This window comes from Anomaloglossus baeobatrachus, chromosome 2 (assembly GCF_048569485.1).
Source record: "Anomaloglossus baeobatrachus isolate aAnoBae1 chromosome 2, aAnoBae1.hap1, whole genome shotgun sequence".
NCBI lineage: Eukaryota > Metazoa > Chordata > Amphibia > Anura > Aromobatidae > Anomaloglossus > Anomaloglossus baeobatrachus.
The window spans coordinates 621,774,343-621,800,672 of record NC_134354.1 but is presented as its reverse complement, the minus strand read 5'-3'; the positions used below and the strand labels follow the sequence as shown (position 1 = coordinate 621,800,672).

The window sequence follows — 26,330 nt, the reverse complement described above, 5'->3', positions numbered from 1 at the left end:
AGTGCCTGGATGTTAAGACTGAACCTTAACACTTTCATGGGGATGGAGAAACCAGGGAAAATGTAAAACTAGAAATTCACAGGTCCCAGAAGAGAGGATTGTACTTGGCCTAGACCTGACCCTAATTTGTCCCTCCCCGATAGTGGAGGATGGCACCCTAAGATCACATAATGGCGCCTCCACTTGTCAATGGCTGACCCTTAGTGTCCTTAACTGTACCCTAAGCTATAAACCAACAGAAAACAACAATAAACATAAATGGAGTGCACACAAACAGAAGGAGAGACACAGGACTAGGAACATGGAAACAGTCGTATAGGAATGACGGAACACAAGAAATCAAAAATAATAACAGAATATGTGGAAACCGTCTCAAACCTAGATGAAACTAAATAGGAGATAACTGGGAAGGGATTCACACAAAGATAATACAGGAAATAGCAAGAGCAATGTCTCAGTGAGAAAACCTTAACCGAGGAGCTGGCACTCCAGATAATAATCCATGCAGACATATAGCTAGCACTGAGGCAAGCGAATAGTGAGTGTATATAGCCCCTTCAAAAATGTGATTGGGCAAACTAAACGAGATAGTGAAGACAACTGGGTGGAAGTGAAACTGGAAGGCAAAGCATAAGAAAATAAGGTATCCTTCAGCAGCTGGACCAACACAAAACAGGCTGTGGTACAACCGAGAGGCAAACCACCATCTTAACAGAGATCACTGGGTGGATCCCCAGCGTGGAGCCATGACACTGGGAAAGACGAGTGGTGCGCATCCATTATGTCTACATTGGGCTTATTCTTACATTTTTACTGCACACACAACACACAGAGGTTGAAACGGATATTCTTTCATGTTAAAACTAATATGGAAGAACCCTTGGTGCAGCACTGAATCTTCATATTTGGGAACCTTTCTTATATTTATTTATTTTTATTTTTTTTTAATTACATTTTTGTTTTTAATTTTCTAACACAATGAAACAACTTTTTATTTAGCCTAACAGAAGGTTAGCAAACTGCCGCTGCTGTCAATCAATATAATGGGGAGGTGCATGACATGCTGAATAAGGGGTGTGAGAGGGCAGTGCATCGAAGCCTCCTCATGGTGCTTAAGAAACAGATCTCTATTCACATCTGTATTTATTTCCACTGTTCTGCTTCGTCTTACAAGCAGCTACATTAATGGCAATGCTGGATCTGCAATGTAATGGACATCAGCGATGCCTGATGGACCCTAATCACTATGGGGTCTGTGGTGTTTATCCCCTTACTGGACATTGGTAGTTTCAGCTGGATGTCAAATAGAGAGGTGAACAAAAGCTTAAAGGGGTTTTCCCACAAACAGAGTTACTTTTAATCAATAGATCTTTGTATTATAATAAGTTCCACAGTTGGTGTTCCAAGGACCCATAGAAGCGCAATAGCACGAAACGGCCGTCGTCCTCCGAAGTGCCAGCATCTGGTCTCTGACCTGCTTGCCTTTTATGAATTCACAATAAAGTAAGGACATTTTATGCAATGTGCCATGATTTAATCTTCTCTTCTGTCGATCTGCGTTAGACTGGTTCCTTTCTGGTGAGCACCGCTGCATAGATATGGTGGATATTCTCGCTCCTCCTTCCCCTCGCAGTACTGAATCAGGTAACGCGGTGGTGCGGTACTGCATCTGTTTGTTTGTGTTACATATTGAAATAAGGTCTTTATAAAGTTCTTTTTTTCATATGGAAATGAACCCTCTGACTAGTTGATGGAGCGTTAGTTCCCCAGACTATTCGGACCATTCTTCATGTTATCATGGGCGTAATAATCTGATTTGCATAGAGCCGGCATCATCTCTGTACGCATCCCAGCTTCAGGAGGCACACTGTGCATGTCCGGAAGAGAAACTGCCATCTTTTTAACATCTCTGAAGCCAGAAAGTGTACACTTGGCTTCAGAGGTGCAACATTAGTGCAGAAAGACGCGCGCATACGTGGGATTTGCAGTGGGCTGACAATGAAGTTGGTATCATGTTATGATGTCCACAGGGGCATGATAATATGCAGAATGGGTCGACCAGTCTGAGGAACTAATGCCCCATCAACTGGTCAAAGGGTTAATTTACATATGAAAAAGGTCTTTATTAGAGACTAGTGGACCTATGGAAGCTCTGGTCCACCAGGTTCAGCCAGACATTAGATAAAGTTCAGTTAGGCCCCCATACACAATAGACTGCTGGCCAATCTCACCGGATATGGTTAGATTGTGCTGACCATAGTGTGTGTATAGGAGTCTTTCTCTGCTGCCACTTTGCTGGCAGTGGCTTATCTCTAGGAAGAACAAGATGGAATTCAAATGCCTAATCCACTCTCCAACATAATCTGTCTGCGGTGGGTCGGAAAGCCCCCATACGTACATTCTGGACTTGTGGCTGATCCTGCAGAAATGTGCCTATTTGCATGACTCTCGTGTATTCTTGAAGTTGAGGTTGTGATTTCCTGTTCTGATGGGTCGGAAGGACAACTTTAGATTAGACTCGTAAACTTTCACACACAATGTTTGTCTGCCTACACTGTCTTGTTGAAAATACATTGATACTCCTAGTTCTAATGGAGTTTGTAAAGAAATGCAAGTCATGGGAAGAATATCGCTGGCGGCAACGAGTCAGTTCTGTGCACAGGGTATTAGGAATTCGTATCAAAACGTATTGCAGAGCATTGCAAAGATAAAGGAACAGATGAGCAGTTGTCCTAAAGCTAATTGTGTTGACTACTGTGCGTATTCGATGACTACCCCATTAGCAATGGGGTAAAGGTGCATGTGCACTGGCCTATCAGGAATGAGTGTTCCTAGAAATGTTCGTTTCACAGTAATCACGCAGTGTAAACAGGCTGACCATTCCAAGACAAAGGAGCAAAATTGTGACTTGCAGAAAAGATTATTGTTCTCGGCAGCACGTCGCCCTGTGTAGACAGAACCTGTGCTGCCAAGAACTTTGGTAACGCAAGCGCACCTAACCATCTATTACTGTGCATTAGGAGTGCGGCTTTCCTTGTGTAAAAAGTCTCATAAACAACTGCTAGCTGGCAAACCTTGCCAGTCAGGGGTCATCCAACGCTGCCCATCGCAATGACGATTGTAGCGTCTGTTTTGGAGGCGTGGCTGGTCTATGCTTGCCGGGTTTTCTCTTTACAATGTGCACTGACTGCGTGCTCTGTTGCTGACTCGTCACTTCTCATCAGGGCTGGCGAGGGAGCGTGCTGCCACTGTGCAGTGAAAGTAGTATTGCACAGTGAACAGGTCGCTCTTATTGAGCAATGTCAGAATTGACAATCTAAGCCTGCTCAGTAGACGGAGGACCAGCACAGCCCTGGAAATGGACGTGAGTGATGACACTTAATTTTAGGGAGGGACAGATCACGTCTCCTTTTGAGTATCCAAGCATGCAACTGGGGTTCCCAAACCAATCCTCATCAAACAGGAATTGGATTGTCCACATATATATGTTTGGTTGTGAGTTGGTCCTTCTAAAATCAATCGGTGAGTTAAAGAGATTCTGTCAGCAAGCTTTTGCTATGTAAGCTGAAGACAGCATGCTGCAAGGATTAACACATAGAATTAGGGGATGCCTGTCTGGTCAAGGTCCGATCTTCAGTTTTACTGTTTAAGCAGTAGAACTTCTCATTGCGCTGACTACAGTGTCACACACACGCCAGTCCGGCACGTCCTCTCCTGTGATTGACACCTCACTGTCTATGTACAATCTCTATAGCGAGCCTGGTGTGGGCAGGAGAGCTCACTCAGCTCTGCTACATGGCTAAATCTAAAAATTCTGATTGTGTCAGAACGGCTGCACCCAGTAATCCAAGTGGTACATTGTTGGATTCAGAATCTCTTTGCCTGCATCATGCTGCTCTCAGGTGAGGTAGAAAAAAACCTGCTGACAGATTTCCTTTCATTTGTTTGCCAGCTTTATAACCTGGATACTTTTTTCCACTTTTTGTTTTTAAGCATTTAAATATCTTCCATTCTTGCAATTATGCAAATATTTAGCATTCTTTTTATTTCCAATTAAAGGAAAATATTGTGGTTTACAGATATACCCCCAACGTAGCTTGGGCACTTTACATGGGTGACCAATCTTGTAGCTGTTCTCAGGTGATGGCAGACATTACAGTGGGCCTTGTGCCATGCGTCTCATTGTACACAAACGGCTTCTTTTCCTCTGTTAGTCACTAAAATAGTCACTCAGCATTGTACATTTCCACTGACCTCCCGGACGTGTGACTGTCACGAGTCTGATCACACAGATGAAGATGCCTTGACTTCGTGCCTTCATACAGAATCTGACCGGGTGGAGTGGACCCTCCAGGCAGACTTTTCCTCTGAGATTTGTCATTAATAATTATGGGATAATGATTATGGGATAATTAGATTATTGTGCTGTTCGTTTTGACATTATACTTTTCCTCTGGGTGTCATTACTTTATATCACATGACACATAACTAACGGAAATAAGGCAATACAAATGTATTTTTTTATTTTTTTCGGAAGTAAGATTTGTACGTCATATGGATCTAGAGAAAAGGAATATTTGCCTGATATGTCCTCAGTATATAGCTCTATAAACCTGGAAAGAAAATGAATGTTTTCAGAATAAAGTAGCAGCATAGGGTTTTCTTGTGTTTTAAGGAACAGCAAAGTCACCATTCAATGACTTCTTTCTTTTAGCTGATAATAGCGTTGGTCCCCATGTACTGACCTATGAGTCCTAGATATTGAGCGTATATACCGGCTAATGATCCATTGCCCCTTGAGATGTCCCAGCTATGGGGGTGACGGAGGGAATACTTTGATCTGTTTTGTAATTAAGGGGTCTCCTAAGAAGCATTGTCTGTCCATAACCTAAAGACCTTTTGTTTCTCCCGTTTTTTTTTTTTTGCTAAAATTCTTCTATTCTGGATACTTATATTGTGCTTCATTACAGAGTAATATTATGTTTTAGGTTTGTCTTACCTCAGGCTTCTGTGTCCAATGATGAAATGAGGTTTTTTTCACCCCCATAATTTACAACAGCTCTACTAGAACATATGCATTTCATGACGTGGTCCTGTTTACTGATCCTGACTTCATGGCTCCCATCGTTAAGCGGGAATGACAGTAGTGCGTCGTGAACGCAGTGGCTGCTGATTGTCTCCACGACCACACTTGTAAACCTAAGGATATGTCTGTACGCTGCGTTCTTGATTTGACAAAAAAAAATGCTCCCTCTGGCAGACTTGACAACTGTAAACACTGCTTTTGACAAAAAAACAAAAACAAACAAAAAAACTGTGAAAACGTATGTGTGTTCGATGCCTTTTTGATGCGTTTTTGATGCGTTTTTGTCAGTGCGCTTTTTTAAGGAGAAATAAAATATAAGGTAATTGATAACTAGAAAAGATAGTAAAATATAGATAGAACATATAGAATAGATAGCATATAGAATAAATAATAACAGGTAGAATAGATAGAAATAAATAACAGAATAGCTCTATAGAGGGGTAGCCAGCTTGGAAAGCTGCTTTTTTATTTATTTTTTTTACTGGTAAAACCAGCCAAAGTGCAGCAGACAACTGGGGGCTAATATTATTAGGCTGGGAAGGCCCATCGTTATTTTGCCCTTTCCAGCCTAACGATAGCAGCCCACAGCCGCCCTAGAGTGGCACATCCATAAGATTCTGCAATTCTGGCGCTTGACCCGGGTCTTCTCATTGCCCTGGTGCGGTGGCAGTTGGAGTTGTAAGGAGTTAATCGCATCCCACAGCAGCCACTAAGTCCTAGATTAGTGATGGCAATCATCTATGAGACTCCGCCCCATCACTAATCTGTAAGTGAAAGTAAATAAATACATACACCCCCCAAAATCCTTTATTTGGAATAAAATACAAAAAACACCCTCTTTCACCACTTTATTAACCGCAACACACCCTGCAGGTCCGAAGTAATCCACACGAGGTCCCACGGCGATTCAGCTCTGCTACATCCCTGTCCTGTCACAGCGAGCACCATAGAGCAGCAGACAGAGACAGAGACCCGCGATGAGAACGAACTCAGGCAGTAGTGCGGGGCCCGCAGTTATGACATTAGAGGTTCACCTGAGTTCATTCTCCTCGCGCGGCTCTGTCTCTGTGTAGCAGCCTGATTTGCTGTCACAGGTGGAGGGCTCCAGCTGTGACCTGAGTGACGGCACCGCTGATCGCGTGGCTCACGTCAGTCATTCGGGTGATTTTGTTGTCACAAGTGGAGGACTCCAGCTGTGGCAGCGGCTAACCTGAGCGACGTGACCGCTGATAGCGAGACTCACTTCAGTTGGTGCGTGGAGCTCACAGCGGGCAGTTTTGTTCTATAGTGCTCGCTGTGAGTGGCAGATGTAGCAGTGCTGGAAACGTGGGACCTCGTGTGGATTACGTCGGACCTGGAGGGGTGTTTGGGGGTTAATAAAGTAGTGAAAAAGGGTGTTTTTTTTGTCTTTTAATTCAAATAAAGGATTTTTCGGTGTTCATGTTTATTTAGTTTCACTTACAGATTAGTGATTAGGGCGTGTCTCATAGACGCCTGCCATCACTAAGCTAGGACTTACTGGCAGCTATGGGCTGCCATTAATGCCTTATTACTCTGGTTGCCACGGGGTCAGGGCAATCGGGATGATCTGAGTAAAGTCCTGGGACTGTCGCATCTAATGGATGCGGCAATTCTGGGCAGCTGCTGGATGATATTTTCAGGCTGGGGGGCTCCCAATAACGTGGGTCTCCCAAGCCTGAGAATATCAACCCCCCGCTGTGAGGCTTTATCTTGCCCGAGTATCAAAATTGAAGGGGACTGCACGCAGTTTTTTTTTTTTTTGTTTTTTTTTTATTATTTATTTTACTGTACGATATAGACCCACCCACCAGCAGCTTTGATAGGTTGCAGTCAGACATGCCCCCATGCTGAGTGACAACGGTCTGACTGCAACCCATCATAGGCGCGCCGGTGGGCGGGGGAAGCAGTGAATATGAAATGAGCCTAATGAGTGGCCGGCACTTTCAGAAGCAGGAGAGGCCGTGGGAGCAGTGTGACCGCTGCGCCGGTGATTGGTGAGTATGAAGCAGAGAGAGAGAATGGAGAAAAGTTGGTGACCTGCATTTTTGTTGACAAAAATGCAATCAAAACGCAACCCAAATGCACATCTAACATTTTGGATGTGTTTTGACACACCTCATTCTTTTCAATGGGTGACAAAACGTGACCAAAACGCAATGAAGAAGTGACATGCTGCTTTTTGTAAGGCAGCAATTTTGACAAATATTTGTCAAACAAAACGCTGCCTAAAAAAAGCAACGTGCGGATGGAATTTCTGATTTCTCATAGACTTTGCTGGGGAAGCACAACGCATGCATTATGTCATTGACACAGTGCAGTTTAAAATGCAGTCAAAACGCAACATGCGGACATGGCCTAATACAGAATGCAAAATATGCTGCCAACCAACTACTTTAAGGAACTTGTTTTTATATTTTAGTAGCTGTATTAATGTAAATGTCTCTGATGGTACAATTATTGCTATCATATCACATCGGCAAAGAGGAGAACAGTTGCTTCCTCACTGAGGTTACATCTTCCTATTTTTCTGCACATACCACTGGTCTGTGGATCTACAGAAAATACATAAACTTTAGAGAAGTAGATGAACAGCAGCCATACTATTTTCACATTTTTCATAGAGAATAATTTACATTTAGTTCCTTACCATGGTTGCAGCTCTCACTGCCCCAGACGAGGCGGCGCTCTTCGCCCGCCAGACGAGGCGGCGCTCTTCGCCCGCCAGACGAGGCGGCGCTCTTCGCCCGCCAGATGAGGCGGCGCTCTTCGCCCGCCAGACGAGGCGGCGCTCCTGCATGAGTGCAGCTCGTACAGCATGTATTATTGCTTTGGACATAACTTACAAAGTCTGTAACAAGCTTTCCTCTGTCCCTCTACCTTATTGAAGCCACAATCTATTCTCTAAGGCCGAACAAGGTTCACTTGCCCTCTGGGTCTCCTACCTAGCAAACATTTATGGCACAACCTATGGATACCTTAAGCTGGTTTGAAGAATTTGTCTAGTAAAGCAACTTTTCACTATATTTTACAGTGTCTGCTTACAATTTATATTAGGCAAATTCCTAGTTAATTGTCAAATTTATCCATTAACAAGAATCTGTCACCAGATTTTTACCACCTAATCTGAGAGCAGCATAATGTAGGGACAGAGATCCTGAGTCCAGCGATATGTCAGTTACTGAGCTGTTTAGTGTAGTTTTGATAATCTCCTGCTGATTAATCAGTGATTTTATCATTAGAGGACTACATGGTGTGCTGCCAGGTAGTCCAGCATATTCATGAGCTCTGTATAGCTGCTAGACTGCAACAGAGAAAACATTGATTTTATCAAAATGACAGCACACAGCTCAGTAAGTGACACATTGCTAGAATCAGGGTCTCTGTCTCTACATTATGCTGCTCTCAGATGAGGTAGCAAAAACCTGGTGACAGATTTCCTTTAGACCTCAGCTCCACTTGCGTTTTACACGGATGAGTGCCATCCATGAAACACCAGATTGCACTCGCTCCAGTGCAAGACCATGGAGCAGTGTCCATATGTGATTCTTTCCTCATGCCATATCGGCATGACAAAAGAATTGCAGCATGCCACGTTTGGCAGAGATTCTCGGCTCACATTTACCCATACAAGTCTATGGGAGAGTGTGAAACATTGCACTGCATTCGTGTGTCATCCGAGTGCAGTGTGATGTATGCAGCTACAGGCCGCAGAGAAGCAAGAGAAAAGTGCTCCCGTCCACATCTCCACGGCTTCGCATGTAACCGGCTCACGTATGCAGCGAAGCCTGAGCTGAGGGTCATTAGTGGATCTCTTCTGATGCTGTCGCATTGGAAGTGATACACAAGTGGAGCTGAGGCCAAAAGGGGATTACGTGCGCTTCTGGGAAAATCTTTCTCTACAGATTGAGATAATTCGACGATTGCTGGGGATTCCACCCACTGAGATGCTTGAGACATTCTCGACCTCTGCTTCATTCATGGTCTATGGAATTGCCAGATAAACCTGAGTACAATGCTCAACTAATTCCCAGCAGTTGCGGAGTCCGGCTTTTGGGATAATTTGCAATCCAAAGGTCGGACCCCCAATGATCAACAAGTTAGTCCTTTTGCAATGAATAAGGCATAATTTGTTTTGTGAAGTCCACTTTTACCCAGCCTTTACATGTCCTTTTGCCCTCTGTTGGGCTGGTATACGTCAATAAGCTTTATTTTGTTTTAAGAAATAACGCAGAGGATATTAAAAGGCATCCAATAAAACCCTTTTTTTTTTTTTTTTTTCAGTGGAAGGCTAGAGGTATTGTCACAAGTGTGTCACAGCTTGTTGTGATATTGGGGGGACCTGGGATCAGAAGGCCACAGCGTGTTATAGTCTGTCAGTCTCTGCTATAGGCATCCACTAGTGTTGAGCGGATCCGAACTGTAAAAATCCGGATCCGTTCGGTTTCAGCGTCCGATCCGGGTCCGACCCGGTCGCGGGAATCCGGCTGCACGATCCGCATCCGGGATTTTTTTTTTTCTCTCTCTCTCTCTCTCTCTCTCTCTCTCTCTCTCTCTTTCTCTCTTTCTCTCTCTTTCTCTCTCTCTTTCTCTCTTTCTCTCTCTCTTTCTCTCTCTCTCTCTCTCTTTCTCTCTCTCTCTCTCTCTTTCTCTCTCTCTCTCTCTCTTTCTCTCTATCTCTCTCTCTCTCTCTCTTTCTCTCTCTCTCTCTCTCTCTTTCTCTCTCTCTCTTTCTCTCTCTCTTTCTCTCTCTCTTTCTCTCTCTCTCGCTTTCTCTCTTTCTCTCTCTCTCTTTCTCTCTCTCTCTTTCTCTCTCTCTTTCTCTCTCTCTCGCTTTCTCTCTCTCTCGCTTTCTCTCTCTCTCTCTCTCTCTCGCTTTCTCTCTCGTCCCGGATCCTCTCCCCAGTCACATACATGGGTCCGGATTGGATTCGGACTTCTTTTCCAAACCGCGACGGATCCGCCGGAACCGAATTATTAGAAGTCCGCTCAACTCTAGTATCCACTCCTCACTCCTTCCTATGCCTGCTATAGCTCATGCCTATGCTGTCCACTTGGAAGACACCTGTCTCTGGAGAGAGCTGAGGTGTCTCTTCTGTTGCAGCTGAGAAGTTCCTGCTGGAGTGTTTTGTCATGTCTATCCCCCTGTTTGCAGTGATTTCCTATGCCAGCAATGTGGATGATGTATTACCAATTTTTTTCCTTAAATTTCTTCAATTGGCATTAAAATTGATCAACTTTGCAAATGAAAAATCTGGCAAATTCACCTCAGCTGTGGCTGTGTTCACACGTTGCATTTATGTAGCATTTTTTGCTGCTGTTTTTTATGGAAATTCGAAGCTGCTTTTTACACTACCAGCAAAAGGTGAGATGTCAGAAATCTCAGGCACACTCTTGAATGTTTTTGAAATATGCAGCGTGTTAATTCTTTGTTTTTGCAGCATTGTTGGTGAAAAACAAAACACAGGTACAGCAGGGTGTGAAATCTAAGCAGAGAGGGGTTTTGGGTGGGCTGAGGTCTGTGGTAATCTGTTTTATGATTTTCCCAAGTGTAAACCATAATGCCTTGGTATTATCGCACGAGTTTCCATGCTCCAAGTTTAGGTATTTTTTATAGTAATGTAATTTGCACTTTTTTTTGCAGCAATCCTTTTGTTTCTCCCCACACTAAACATACGGTAGCTATATAAAACTGTAATCCTGGGAAAGGATGTCCCAAAGGCAATAGAAACCTAGGGAAAACCAAATGTGTGCCATGGCTGAAATCATGACGGTTGATTTTAAAATGTTTTAGCTTTATTGAATACAAAATATTAAAAAGGATATCCAAAAACTTCCCAACGTACAGACACAAAGACAAATCTCTGGATGAGCTACTGTTTTTCCCCAAAAACAAAACGCTGTCTTATATTTTTTTTTTTTTGCCCTGGAAAAAGTGCTACGGCCTATTCTCGGGGAAACACGGTTGGGGGAAAAGTTTGCCCCTCAAAAAATGCAGACTCCCCTTCCCAGGAGAGTCATACTTACCAGACTCCAGTCGTCTGCATTGACCCAGATCCTCCTGCAATCTTCGGCGGGGGCTCGAACGCATAGAGGACCTGCGGGTGGAACACATCAATGCGTTCCACTGCCGGGTCCTCCGTGCTTTCCACCTGCAGGCCCTCACACTCCACTGCACTGCGTCCCAAGTCCTTATGCGTGCGATCTGGTGTGTGTGTGTGTGTCTGTGTGTGTGTGTCTGTGTGCGTGTGTGTGTGTGGTCCCAATCTGCATCTAGTGAGTATGATTTGTGTGGTCGTCTTTCTTCTCTCTTTTGGGAGTGTCTGCTTTCGATAATGAACTGTGTACTGCAGTATCTTTAACTTTTTTAGCTGAATGGATACTTCATTATTGAACCGCAACTAGTGCTTATTTTTGGGGTAGGGTTTATATTTAAGTCTTCCACTGAAAATACTGAAAACTCCTGCTAGGGCTTATGTTCGGGGAAACATGGTACTGTGGGAGCTTTAATAATACCCCCCCCCCCAAGCTGGGCATAATGTATGTGGGCGCTACAATATATGGGGGCACAATGTATGGGTACTAAACTGGCATATTTGTAGTTCTCCAGAAAAAAAATAATGGATGCTACAAAATAGTCACTGCAGCCATAGATAAATTATTTCAAAGGTGCAATTTCTACTACAGGGTCATTTTTGTTTTTTTTTCTCCTGTTCTGACACCTTTTTTAGGGGCTCTGCAAATTTCAATTGCAAACTATTTTAGCAAAATCTGTGCTCTAAAAGCCAAAGCTCGCTCCTTCCTGCTCAGCCCTGCCGAGTGGCCAAACAGAAGTTGATGATGACATAGGGGACATCACCGTGGTCGGGAGAGTGCGCAATAAATTGTGAGGTCCATTTCGCCTTTTAACCCTTGTGTAACTGACAAATTTGCAACTAATCAAATAAATAATAATTTACCACTAAAATGTTCTATTTCCATGTCCCAATGTTATAAAATTCTGTGTGGCACCTGTGGGTTCCAAATACTCACCACAGCCCTAGATGAATTGCTCAAGCAGTGAAGTTTGCAAATGGAGTCACTTGTGGGGTTTCAACTGATCTGGCACTTCAGAAGAAACTGGCTAACAAATTGTGGGGTCCGTTTTGTCATGTTATCCCTTGTAAAAGTGAAAAAATTGTGGCTAAGCAACATTTTACAGGTGAAATTAGTTTTTTATTTTTTTTTTTTTTATTCCATTTTGTCTTAATACCTGGAAACATCTGAAGGGTTAAATTTTTTCCTTTAAACGTATGGAGAAAACACTGGGAATAAGGCTTGTATCTCTGTGAACCACTGTTCATCGGATAAGACCCTTTTTGCACCTTTAGGTCGGAGTTCCACTTGTGTATGACACACGTGAGTCTCGTATTGCATTATGCGGCTCGGCCGCACTCTCTCCTGACAGGAGCGGGTCGGCTGCATGTATTTTTATGCTGAGACGCTCGTGTCCGGAGAGTGTGTGGCCGTGCTGGGTGATGTGCTGCGAGACTCACGTGTGTCATGCGCAAGCGGAACTCTGCTCTGGCCTAAAGGTGCAAAAAGGGTCTTATCCGATGAACAGTGGTTCACAGAGATATTGCGCTCACCTGCTGTAGTTGTGACACACAACAATACATGGGTGAAGGCGATATAGCTGCTTTATTTGCCTGTACTGAGTGTACACTGGTAGATCTAGAGGAAGAGAAAAAAATGTTTCTTCTATGCTTCCGCTGAAGACTTCAGGATGGTAGAATCCAAGAAACCTCTATAGATCAAATACAGTTTATTCTATGTGTTTCGAAGCTATTCAGCTTCTTCCTCGGATCTGATGAAGAAGATGGAAAGCTTCCAAATGCGTAGAATAAACCATATTTGATCTGTTGAGGTTTTCTTGGACTCTTCCATCCTGAAGTCTTCAACAGCAGCGCAGAAAAAAAAACGTTTTTTCCCGTCCACAAGTTTTCCTGACAGCAGTTTAAATATTTGAGCTGTGCAGTTTTTAAAAGGCTATAACTTTTGGGGAGTTTCCAATATATAGGCCCCTCAAGGGCCATTTAAATCTGAATAGGTCTTTAAAGAAATAGAAGGGTTAAAATTTTAGCGGCAATTTTACAAAACCTAAGATCTTAACAAAATAAAATGAGATTTGAGAAATGATGCAGATGTAAAGTAGACATGTGGGAAATGTTGTTTATTATTTTTTTTTTTTTTTGTACAACATGACTAAGGGGTACTTCTCACATAGCGAGATCGCTGCTGAGTCACAGGTTTTGTGACGGACCAGTGACCTCATTAGCGATCTCGCTGTGTGTGACACTAAGCAGCGACCTGGCCCCTGCTGTGAAATCGCTGATCGTTACACACAGTGCTGGTTCATTTTTTGCTTGTTGCTCTCCCACTGTGAAGCACACATCGCTGTGTTTGACAGCGAGATGGCAACAATCTGTGCAGGGACCAGGGAGCCGGCGTCTGGAAGCCTGCGGACGCTGGTAACCAAGGTACACATCAGGTAACCAAGCGAAGCGCTTTGCTTGGTTACCCGATATTTACCTTGGTTACTAGCGTACGCTGCTCTCAGGCTGCCAGTGCTGGCTCCCTGCTCCCTGCACTCGTAGCCAGAGTACACATCGGGTAACTAAGCGAAGCGCTTTGCTTAGTAACCCGATGTGTACCCTGGCTACGAGTGCAGGGAGCCAGCGCTAAGCGGTTTGCGCTGGTAACCAGGGTAAATATCGGGTAACCAAGCAAAGCATTTTGCTTAGTTACCCAATATTTACCTTGGTTAACAAGCGCTGCATCGTTTCCACGAGTCGCTGGTGGCTGGTCACTGGTAAGATCTGCCTGATTGACAGCTCACAAGCGACCATGTTGCGATTCACCAGCGATCCTGCCCAGTTCAGATCGCTGGAGCGTCGCTTAAGTGTGACGGTTCCCTTACTGGTTTATGGATATAAAAATTGAAAGTTTGAAAATGGCAAAATGTTCAAAATATTTGCCAAAATTCCAGGGGGTTTTTCCCCCACAAATAAATGCAAAAAATATTGTCCTAAATTTACCACTAACATAAATACGTGTCATGCAAAAACAGTCTCCAAATCCCTGGGATCCAAAGTTATAACCTAACCTCATAAAGTGACACTGGTTAGAAATATAAAGTTTGGCCTGGTCCAGAAGCTCAAAATTGCCTCCTTCACTAAAGGCCCCGTCACACTAAGCAACTTACCAGCGATCCCAACAACGATAGGGATCGCTGGTAAGTTGCTAGGAGGTTGCTGGTGAGATGTCACACTGCAACGCTCCAGCGATCCCACCAGCAACCTGACCTGGCAGGGATCGCTGGAGCGTGGCTACACAAGTTGCTGGTGAGCTCACCAGCAACCAGTGACCAGCCCCCAGCACCGCGTGGAAGCTGCTGCGCTTGGTAACTAAGGTAAATATCGGGTAACCAACCCGATATTTACCTTGGTTACCACCGCACGGAGCTACACGTGCACAGAGCAGGGAGCAGTGCACACTGAGCGCTGGCTCCCTGCTCTCCTAGTTACAGCACACATCAGGTTAATTACCCGATGTGTGCTGCAGCTAAATGTGCACAGAGCAGGGAGCAGCGCACACTGCTTAGCGCTGGCTCCTTGCTCTCCTAGTTACAGCACACATGGGGTTAATTTCCTGATGTGTGCTGCAGCTAAATGTGCACAGAGCAGGGAGCAGCGCACACTGAGCGCTGGCTCCCTGCTCTCCTAGTTACAGCACACATGGGGTTAATTTCCCGATGTGTGCTGCAGCTAAATGTGCACAGAGCAGGGAGCAGCGCACACTGCTTAGCGCTGGCTCCTTGCTCTCCTAGTTACAGCACACATCGGGTTAATTAACCCGATGTGTCCTGCAGCTACATGTGCACACAGCAGGAGCCGGCAGCACAGGCAGTGAGAGCGGCGGAGGCTGGTATCAAAGGTAAATATCGGGTAACCAAGGACAGGGCTTCTTGGTTACCCGATGTTTACTGTGGTTACCAGCCTCCACAGAAGCCGGCTCCTGCTGCCTGCACATTTAGTTGTTGCTGTCTCGCTGTCACACACAGCGATCTGTGCTTCACAGCAGGACAGCAACAACTAAAAAATGGCCCAGGACATTCAGCAACAACCAACGACCTCACAGCAGGGGCCAGGTTGTTGCTGGATGTCACACACAGCAACATCACTAGCAACGTCACAAAAGTTGTTCGTTAGCAGCGATGTTGCTAGCGATGTTGCTTAGTGTGACGGTACCTTAAGGGGTCAATTAGTGATAATTAAATTAGTGACCTGTTAATGGTAAACTATTCCTACCAACTTATCTTCCCTGCTGTTTTTGCATTTACAATAGTGTATTTTTTCTTATATGTTAAGTTAGTGATAATTAAATTAAAGATACTACTAAATAAACATTAAAAAATCCCCCCCCCCCTAAATAATTAGATCAATTTACCCTTTTTTCCCCCAGAAATGTTTTATGGTTTTGCTTATGCCTTGCATAAGCAAGGTAGTTGCGGACTACCTATGATGTCAATTACAGGCCTCTCATCTTCTTAAGGAGAGCTTGCACATTGGTGGCTGACTAAATACTTTTTTTTCCCCACTGTAAGTGAATGAAATAAATAAAAAAATAAAACTTAAGTCTGTGAAAGTCAGAGCTAGGCCCTCATAGATTTCAATTCAGAGATTGTGACCGGTATGGACTTCAGGCCAGTCAGGGCTGCAGTCACAAAATGGCGGAGAGGTACTGACTGAAGTGACTTGAAAACTGTAGAAGACGGCCACTGGTAAGTATTTTACTATACACGGGACATACCTCACGGATAACTATCCTGTTGTGATATAAGAGAATAAAATCAACCTGGAGTAGTGCTTTAAATGGCTGAAACACAGATATATAGTCTTTTCCCCAAACCAATACAGCAGTGGGCTGAGCTCCTCCATACCATGCGGCCTGCAGATTCCCATGTGACGGTCTCTATACACGGGCGTAGAATCCAAATGGCAACGTTCTAATGCTCCATCAAAACACTTGTGACATCTAACCGGTTTTATTTTAAAGCACCCCCCTATGGGACGGCTATCAGCATTTGTCTGCAGTGGGGTTGGCAACTTGGCAGAAAATATAAGCATGAAAAAAGATGAATAATAAGCCTTAAAGGGAACCAATCAACAGGATTTTCGTATATAAGCTAAAGCCGGTGCTATACTGGCACTATCAGGCTGATTCTATACATACCTGTAGTGGGCAGCTCGGATGTTTAGGCTTTTAAATCCAAGAAAGTAACGTTTAAAAAATCGACAGCTTCTTGAGTGACAGTTGCACTGGAGCAGATCATATATTCATAGTTATCCCGTCCCCCTGATAGAATTAGCAAAAGTATTATACAAACTATTCACTTTGTTGCAGGACCTGTGTGAGGTCATACTCATGTGACCTGGTATCTAGCTTTATTAACTGAGGCCCCGCCCCCTTCTGGTCACAGGGGTATGACCTCACACAGGTCCTGCAACAGACAAAGTGAATAGTTTAGAATTAGAATAAGTATTATACAAACTATTCACTTTGTCTGTTGCAGGACCTGTGTGAGGTCATACCCATGTGACCAGAAGGGGTGGGGGCTCAGTCAATAAATCTGGATACCCAGTCACATGGGTATGACCTCACACAGGTCCTGCAACAGACAAAGTGAATAGTTTGTATAATACTTATGCTAATTCTAACAGGGGAGGGGATAACTATGAATATATTATCTGCTCCAGTGCAACTGTCACTCAACAAGCAGCTCATTTTATAAACTTTACTTTTTTGGATTTCAAAGCCTAAACACCCGAGCTGCCCATTACAGGTATGTATAGAATCAGCCTGATAGTGCCCGTATAGCACTGGCTGTAGGTTATATACGAAAATCCTGGTGATTGGTTCCCTTTAACAGGCTGTAGTGACCAGTCCCAAGCTGCAAAGTGTTACATATAGTGTAGCCTAATAATAACAAAATACCGCCGTCCATAGGTCCTTTAAAAAAATAAAAATAAAATACTAAATAATTCTTGAAGCTGTCCTTTTTATCTCGGAAAAAGCTTGCTTTGTTTTGAACTTGGAGGCAGTATGGAAAGGGTTAATAGTGAAGTCAACAGGTATAGGCACATCCAGGTATGTGATATGTTTGTTTTGCAAGGTGCTACAAATGCTCAGTGTGTGCAACCTGACACCATGTAGGCTGGGCCCGCTCGCCCAGGAAAGCAGGCAGCAATGTAAGAGAACTGGAATTTCAGGTCCTGGTCTGTAATAGCAGCCGGCCCTCCCAGGGCTGTGACTGCTGATCGCTGTCACATCCAAACTGAAAATAGGAGTAAGGTTCAGAGATGGTTCTCAGTCCAGGGTCTCCTGCAAATTATACTCAAGGTAAGGGCACTACGCTTATGTCCAGGGATCCAGGTTAGTGTTTCATTATAGGCCGAAATTAGTCCAGCTTCTTGTTGGTGCAACAGAATACAACTCTTGTTGCTTGGGACATGGCGACTTCATTATTCGCATGCCCTAGATATCACATCACATGTCACTGCATTTGTCTATTTATGTATGCCTTTACTTTTTCTGCTTATCACTAATGGAGGACCCCACAGCAGGTCAGGTAATTGAGAAGATGGCCTTCTGCACGAATCCTTTACTGCATCCTGTCCACTTCATAGGTTTGTGTATGGATGCATGCTCAGGAAACATTGCCTAAGTATTGTTTGACTATTTTGATGATCTAGATGTCTTTTAGCGCACTATATAAACAATTATTCCAAAGTTTGAAACCATCTCATCTCATGGTCAGTTGCTATTCAGCACATATAAGGTGTGGATGTATGAAGAGTATATTGTGGTATGACCAGGGTGGCAATTATAGCTCATAAGAGATATTGTCCCTGACTGGGCTACAGGTTACAGCAGGCAAGGACTGCCCCTGGTCAGCTGTTTCTTTTGTCTTCTGATGTCCTTCTTTTGACTAATTAAGTCAAGAGGAACAATGGTTAATCTGTCCATCTTCTAGTAATCATCAACCCCTCACCTAGTTTACATTGTTCTCCAGGTTGCAATTTACATGCAATTTACATTCAATCTGTGTCCTCTGTTGGACACTAGACATGTTGGTTGGTAGACCCTTGTTTCAGTTGACGCCACTTTGGAGCCATGCCAGACTAAGGGGTGCTTCACACACAGCGAGCTCGCTGCCGAGATCGCTGCTGAGTCACGCTTTTTGTGACGCAGCAGTGACCTCATTAGCGATCTCGCTGTGTGTGACACTGAGCAGCGATCTGGCCCCTGCTGCGAGATCGCTGCTCGTTACACACAGCCCTGGTTCGTTTTCTTCAAAGCCGCTCTCCTGCTGTGACACACAGATCGCTGTGTGTGACAGCAAGAGAGCGACAAATGAAGCAAGCAGGGAGCAGGAGCCGGCGTCTGACAGCTGAGGTAAGCTGTATCCAAGATAAACATCGGGTAACCAAGGTGGTTACCCGATATTTACCTTAGTTACCAGCCTCTGCAGCTCTCACGCTGCCTGTGCTGCCGGCTCCGGCTCTCTGCACATGTAGCTGCTGTACACATCGGGTTAATTAACACGATGTGTACAGCAGCTAGGAGAGCAAGGAGCCAGCGCTAAGCAGTGTGCGCGGCTCCCTGCTCACACTGGTAACTAATGTAAACATCGGGTAACCATACCCGATGTTTACCTTAGTTACCAGTCTCCGCAGCTTCCAGACGGCGGCTCCGTGCAAGCGCAGCGTCGCTTGCACGTCGCTGCTGGCTGGGGGCTGTTCACTGGTCGCTGGTGAGATCTGCCTGTTTGACAGCTCACCAGCGACCATGTAGCGATGCAGCAGCGATCCTGACCAGGTCAGATCGCTGGTCGGATCGCTGCTGCATCGCTAAGTGTGAAGGTACCCTAATGTGCAACTTCACAAAATCTGACGTCTTAGTGCGATGTCTGCTCGGCATGTGATTGGTTTAAAGGTCCTTCTAACGTGCTTCTTCATTGGATTAAGTATCTTCCGACATCTTTTAAGTAGTTTGCAGGCGGTACAAAGTGTAGTTTTCATTATCTACTTCCGTGCAAGTGCACCCTCTTAGGCTGCTTTCACACATCAGTTTTTTGGCATCAGGTACGATCTGGCGGAAAAACAGATCAGTTGCATCAGTCCTTTCCTTCAGTTCCTTCAGTTTTTTGACTAATCCGTTGTGATACTGAGCATGCTCAGTTCAAAAAAACGGATCCGGCGGCCATATCTGGGTTTTTTTGCCGCATTACGCCGGATCCGGCATTACTAGGCTTCCATTATAAAACACGCCGTACGGCGCCGGCGTGATACGGTTTTTCACGGAGACAAAACACGTTTCCCTCAGTGTTCCCTCCGGCCACCGGACGAGCAAATTTTGCCGAATCTGGCGAAAGCCAGATAAAACACAAGGCCATCCGGCGCTAATAGAAGTCTATGGGGGAAAAAACTGATCCGGCGGCAACAGATGCCGGATCCGTTTTTTCAGGTCTTTTCCGGATTGTGCGTGATGGCAAAAAACTGATGTGTGAAAGCAGCCTTATCCATAGAGTGGTTTTTGATGTGTACCATGTGTCCTATTTATATAGAGCTCATACTGTGAGAAGAGTAGATTATAGGTAAGGCTACTAGCCGTTTACTTTGGTAATAACTATGTGCTGGGATCTGCTTCATTATTCTGGATCATGTCATTTTATGTGATCTTGCAAAAGATTAGTGTGAAAACAAACATTCAGGAGGATAATATATGGGGGAGTCTTCTGTAAATGATGAAAATGCTTCCTTTCACCTAAATGACTTTCTAAGATTTGTATAACACAGTAACATAAGATCATAGAAGTAAAGACAGAAGCACAATGATTTGATAAAATTCAGAAAGTGAGTTGTAATGTTTTGGTTTCTTTGTTTGGCTCATGAAGGCGTTGTACTTCATCAGCAGTTTGGGTTGGCATCAATTATTAACCCAATAGCAAAAATTATTACAAGTTTCCTGACCAACTATTTCCAGGACAATAAGTAAAGCTGTACCCTAAAGGGGGCTTTACACGCAACGACGTCACTAACGAGATGTCGTTGGGGTCACGGAATTTGTGACGCACATCCGGCCTCGTTAGCGACGTTATTGCGTGTGAAACACACGAACGACCGCTAACTATCAAAATTACTCACCATATTGTTGATCGTTGACACGTCGTTCTAATCTCAAATATCGTTGCTGTTGCAGGATGCAGGTTGTTCGTCTTTCCTGCGGCAGCACACATCGTTACGTGTGACACCGCAGGAACAAGGAACATCGTACCCGCGGCCGCCGGCAATGAGGAAGGAAGGAGGTGGGCGAGATGTTCCAGCCGCTCATCTCCGCTTCTATTGGGCGGCCGCTTAAGTGACGCCGCTGTGACGCCGAATGAACCTCCCCCTTAGAAAGGAGGCGGTTTGCCGGCCACAGCGACGTCGCTAGGCAGGTAAGTATGTGTGACAGGACTAACGATGTTGTGCGCCATGGGCAGCGATTTGCCCATGACGTACAACCGATGGGGGCGGGTGCTTTCACCAGCGACATTGCTAGCGATGTCGCTGTGTGTAAAGTGGCCTTAAGGCTAAAGGCCGCTCTACACGCAACAACATTGTTAATGAGATATCACTGGGGTCACGGAATTCGTGACGTACATCCGGCCTCGTTAGCGACATCGTTGCGTGTGACACGAGCGACCGCTAACGATCCAAAATACTCACCAAATCATTGATCATTGACACGTCGTTCATTTCCCAAATATCGTTGCTGCTTTTGGACGCAGGTTGTTAGTCATTCCTGAGGCAGCACACATTGCTACTGTGACACCTCGGGAACAACTAACAACAGCGTTCCTGCGCCCTCCGGCAACGAGGTGGGAGTGACGTGAATGTGGCTGCTCTCCGCCCCTCCGCTTCTATTGGTGGCCCGCTGATTGACGTTGCTGTGACGCCGCACGAACCACCCCCTTAAAAAAAGAGGTTGTTCGCCGCCCACAGCGACGTTGCTAAGAAGGTAAGTCCGTGTGACGCGTCCTAGCGATATTGTTAGCCACGGGCAGCGATTTGCCCGTAACGCACAAATGACGGGGGCGGGTGCGATCACTAGCGATGTCGCAGAGTGTAAAGCGGCCTTAAGTCCGCACACTGCAGAAAATTAGTTCACAACAATACCGCACCTTTTGGCAGAAAAACGCAACTTGTGCTACAAAATGCAACAAAACAACACAAACGTTTTTTTGAGGTTTTTATTTTTCCCCCATTCATTTTTTTTCTTGAAATCAATAGCTGGAAGGGCTAAAAAACGCAGGTCAAAAATACACACAGAATTGACATGCTGCAGGTTTTTTTGTCAACCCAAAACTGCAGTCAAAGAAAAAGCACTGTGTGCACAGCATTTCAGAATTCTCATAGACTTTTCTGAGAGAAGGAAAGACATGCAGTTTTGGGCAACAAACTGCACCAAAAAAATACGTAAAAAATGCAGCAAAAAAACACAGCTTGCGCACACAATCTTAGTCTATCAGTAGAAATAGTCTTGTTTGGATTGTTGGATGTTGGATTTTATCAGTGTCTAGCAATGTTTTTTTTTTTTTTTTTTTTTTGTTATCTATTTATGGAGATAAACATGCATGCTTTCCAGTTCGAGCACACGTGTTTATCTGGAGGGGCTAGAAAGTGAAGTTGGGGAATACACGAGCGTATGACTCGCACGAGTGCAATGCGAGAAAATCTTGCGTTGCACTTCAACCAATGTTAAAGGAAACCTGTCACAAGATTTGGCGACTCTAAGCTGCGGCCACCACCAGTGAACATTTATATACAGCGTTCCTGAATACTGCATATTAGAGCCCAGGCCGCTGTGTAGAATGTAAAAATCACTTTATATTACTCACCTAAGGGGCGGTTCAGTGCAGACTGGTCGGATGGGTGTCTCCGGTACTGGTGCCTCCTCTTTCGGCCATCTTTGTCCTCCTTCTTCTGAAGCCTAGGTGCATGACACGTCCTACGTCATGCACACAGGCTGGCATTGAGGTCCTGCGCAGGCGCACTACAATACTCTGATCTGTCCTGCTCAGGGCAGATCAACCTGTGCAGGACCTCAATGCATCATCCACACTAGCCGGCTGCAGCTTATAGTTGCCACATCTGGTGACCGGTTCCCTTTAATCAATGACGCAGATCAGGTCTACTAGTTTTAACTCCGCCCTAATTGGACTGAGGGAAAAATCACAGCATTGTGATTGTCTGCGAGTCTTGAATCACTCGCACTCATACAAGTCTATGGGTGCGAGTAAAAATATTGTACTGCACTCGGATGACATCCAAGTACAGTCCGAGATATACAGAGGAGATGGAGAGATTAATCCCTCCCTCCCCTCTGCAGCAGTGATCGGATCACACAGTATAATCACGCAGCAGCATGGGAGCTGAGGGTCATTAACATATCGCTTCTAATGCCCTCCCATCTGATGCCATACACTCGTGTAACTCCAGCCTAATAAGGACACTCAGCTTTAGGCATTTTTCTAGTAGGAATATATGGTAAATGTGTTTTCCTTAAGGCAATGAATTATTTATAAGGCCAGTGGATATCCATAAGAATGGAGATGGCTGTTTTAAATGTGCAAACAAACGTACGAAAAGAGCCTAATAATGAAACATTAGGCAGATGTTCCCATTGTTACCACCAAGGTGGAATAGTAATGGGGGATGGAGAGTCAAAATAGCGTTGTACTCTGTAACTGGCCTCACCTGTTTCTCTACCTTCAACGATAATATGGTTGTAGCCCGTCTAAAGTGAATCCCACCTTCAACATGTCAGCATATATTCACTTGTGATTTGTGGTAAGAAGACATAAGGGGTAACCCAGAGCTATTCTCCTTCACCAACTGTGTTTTTTTTTTTTTTTTTTTTTTTTTTTTTTTTTTTTTGTGGAGACCTCCTCTTTGGACAGGTTCAAGTTCATGTGAGTGACCGGCAAGTAATGCTACATTAATTTTGGTTAGCGGTTGCATCCACCGTCAAGATCATATTTGCTTTAGCCACATTCACTAAGAGCTTTTTGGTGCAACAAATCCTTCAAGAGGTTTGTTGTCTGTCCATGAAGAAGCTCTTAGAATCTGCTGTTGAAGGGTGCAACAGCCATGACCAATCCAACTGCTAATCCTGTTACTTATCCATGAAAGTAAGCAATGTGTCCTGTCTGAAAACGCCCCCTTTTTTTTTTGGCCACGTAATATTAAAAGTCGAACTTCATGATCTAAAAATGTGAGGTATGTCAAGTAAATGGAGCTCTAAGGTTGACAGTTTCTTTTCAGAACTTAAAATTCTGGTGAAAGAGCAAACACTGTTTTTAAAGGCCTTGTTCACACACTGCAGGGGTTTTTTTTTTGTGTGTGTTTTTTTGCTGCAGAAATTTTTTGAGAAAATGGTTGTAACCTTTCTGCAGACATTCCCCAGCAAAACCTATGGGAAATAAAAATAGCTGTGCGCACACTGCGTTTTTTTTCTCAAGAACATTCTTTTTGCAGAATTTCTTGAGAAAAAGAATGAGAATGTCACTTCTTCTCTGCAGGTACCTGCGCTCTTAGCCATAGATAATGGTAAAAAAACGCAGGGACCAACCTGCGGGAAAAACTCCTCAAAAGCGCATGCGGTTTTCAGTGCGTTATTGGTGTGTTTTTTGACCGCAAGTGCGCTAATCTTTCAGACTCAAGAAATTTCTAGAGAAAAATCCTTTTTCTAGTGTGAATAGAGCCTAAAGGGTGCTTTACACGCTGCGACATCGCTAACGATATATCGTCGGGGTCACGGTGTTTGTGACGCACATCCGGCGTCGTTAGCGACATCACAGCGTGTGACAGCTAGGAGCGACGATCAACGATCGCGAAAACATCAAAAATCATTGATCGTTGACACGTTACTCCTTTTCATAATATCGTTGGTGGTGCATGCAGCTGGTTGTTCGTTGTACCTGCGGCAGCACACGTCGCTATGTGTGACACCGCAGGAACGACTAACATCTTACCTGCGTTCACCGGCAGTGAGGAAGGAAGAAGGTGGGCGGCATGTTCCGGCCGCTCATCTCCTCCCCTCCTCTGCTATTGGGCGGCCGCTTAGTGACGCCGCTGTGACGCCGAACAAACCTCCCCTTAAAGGAGAGATTGTTCGGTGTCTCCAGCGACGTCGCTAAGCAGGTATGTGCGTGTGACGCTGCCATAGCGATATTATTCGCTACGGCAGCGATCACCCCCATGACGAAACAGCGACGTTAGTGGGTGCTATCGCTAGCGATGTCGCAGCGTGTAAAGCGCCCTTAATAGTAAAGGATAGATTTCAATTTAAAGGCTAGAATAACGGACACCTGTGTAGAATAGAGGCTGTCGCTATATATTTCTGATGTCCGACCCACACGATTCATTTAAAAACTGAACTCTGAACGCTCTGATTCTGGGTCAGTAGTATGTATTGTTGTGACCTCTTTGGGATCCAGTATTATCAGCAATGTGAGAATCTAAACTTGTGGTATAAAACTTGCATTAATACACATGGGTGTGATTTGCTGAAATGTAGTAGAAACATCAGTAATGCCGCAATATACTGTATTACGAAGAAACTTAAATTTGCCGCTCGCAACTGAAAACTAGTTTTCTTCATTGTTGCTTTCTTAGGACTTCGGCACATTACAAAGCTGTTTACAGAGTTATTTCTTTTTACTCATCTACTATGTACATGTAAAGACCCTGCCTAACTACAGTCCTAGTAATGACAACCTCCTGTCCAAAAGCCTTCTTTGGATGTATAGATGTCATAGACAGAAGGCCTCTATTGAGAACTCCACTCTAGGACTGGTTACACACATCTGTGAAACATGGATTGGTCATGCATTGGAATACCAGGCCCAACCATGGGGTGTCCCAACCTGAGCAAACTGCTTCATAGGAATAAATAGAACAGTTAGCTATGGCCTGGTCTTAGTCCAAAAGAACAGTCTTGTTTTACGAGTGTGTTAAACCGGCCACAGATATGGAAAGAGTTCTCACTCTGAAGGACTTGACGTGATGCTCTCTTTTAGGCCTCATTCAGATGTCTTTTTTCACATACGTGTTCTATATGTCTTTTTTCACGTATAGAACTCATACACATTATATTTAGTAACAGGCAAGCATTACCATGTTGTGTATTCAAAACGAGCTGTTCAGATGCACACAACTCGAGTACCCAGTATAATGTATAATGGAAGTCATTGGGAAGCTTGAGCACTTTTCTGGAAGGTCTTTTGGAAAAACACTTGCGTTTCCCATTGACAACCATTATGCTTCGTATTCGAGACGAGCCCCTCCGAGCGTCCATTTGCTCATTTCGAGTGCCGAGCACCTGAGTATGGTAGTGTTTGCTCATACCTAATTATAATCTATGGAACTGTTCACATGTCCGTATTTGTTTGTAGACCATGTATTTGAAAACTATCAGGAGGTCCATTTTTGATTGGAGTCAGAGAAAAATGAACCATTCAAGTGTATGGGGTAATGATAAAAAAAAAAGAAAAGGGTCTCTGGGAATAGAAAAAAATATAATGAAAGGCAATGTCATTATAAAATCCTAGATATATTTAATTATCAAATCGCATTCCTTTTGTCTAGGGAGGTAATCACTGTGGAATTAAAATGGCTGCCGCCTCGATACACTTGACAGAAACCTATCCTAGAATGTTAGGACAGAAGCGAGTGAGCATGTGCAGTAGGAAGCTCCTCCGCTGTGACCTGGTGATACTTGTAATGATATTCAGAAAAAAGGGGCCCTCAGAAGTCTGAGCAGCCTCTTCTGGTATCTCCAGTAGTATTAATGGAGCACATCTAACTACATATGAAGGAGGGCAGAGCTTCCTACTGCAGATGCCCACAGGCCCCTGTCCTATCATTCTAGGACAGGTTTCTCTCAGTGAAACAAGGTGGCGGCCATTTTAATTCTATAGTGATTCCCTCCCTAGGGAAAAGAAATGTGATTTGCTAGTAATATGTATTTAGGAATTTATAATGACATTTCCTTTTTTAATTTTTATTTATTTTTTTTTTTTTTTCAAATGGCGGAGAACCCCTTTTCAAATCAGACAGCGCACGAATGGCAATTGATA

The 26,330-nt window shown here is 44.3% G+C and overlaps 1 protein-coding gene across 6 annotated transcripts in view; it reads left to right on the top strand.

The window, feature by feature from the left end:
- Positions 1–26,330, top strand: part of ELF1 (E74 like ETS transcription factor 1) — a 203,588-nt gene that overhangs the window by 120,574 nt on the left and 56,684 nt on the right. The window contains exon 1 of one of the 6 annotated variants that reach the window (XM_075336848.1): positions 17,452–17,545. The exons of the other annotated variants lie outside the window; for them this stretch is intronic. The gene's annotated coding sequence lies outside the window, so the exon portion shown is untranslated. Of the gene's footprint in view, positions 1–17,451; positions 17,546–26,330 lie in introns of those variants that run through there. 6 annotated transcript variants of the gene reach the window in all.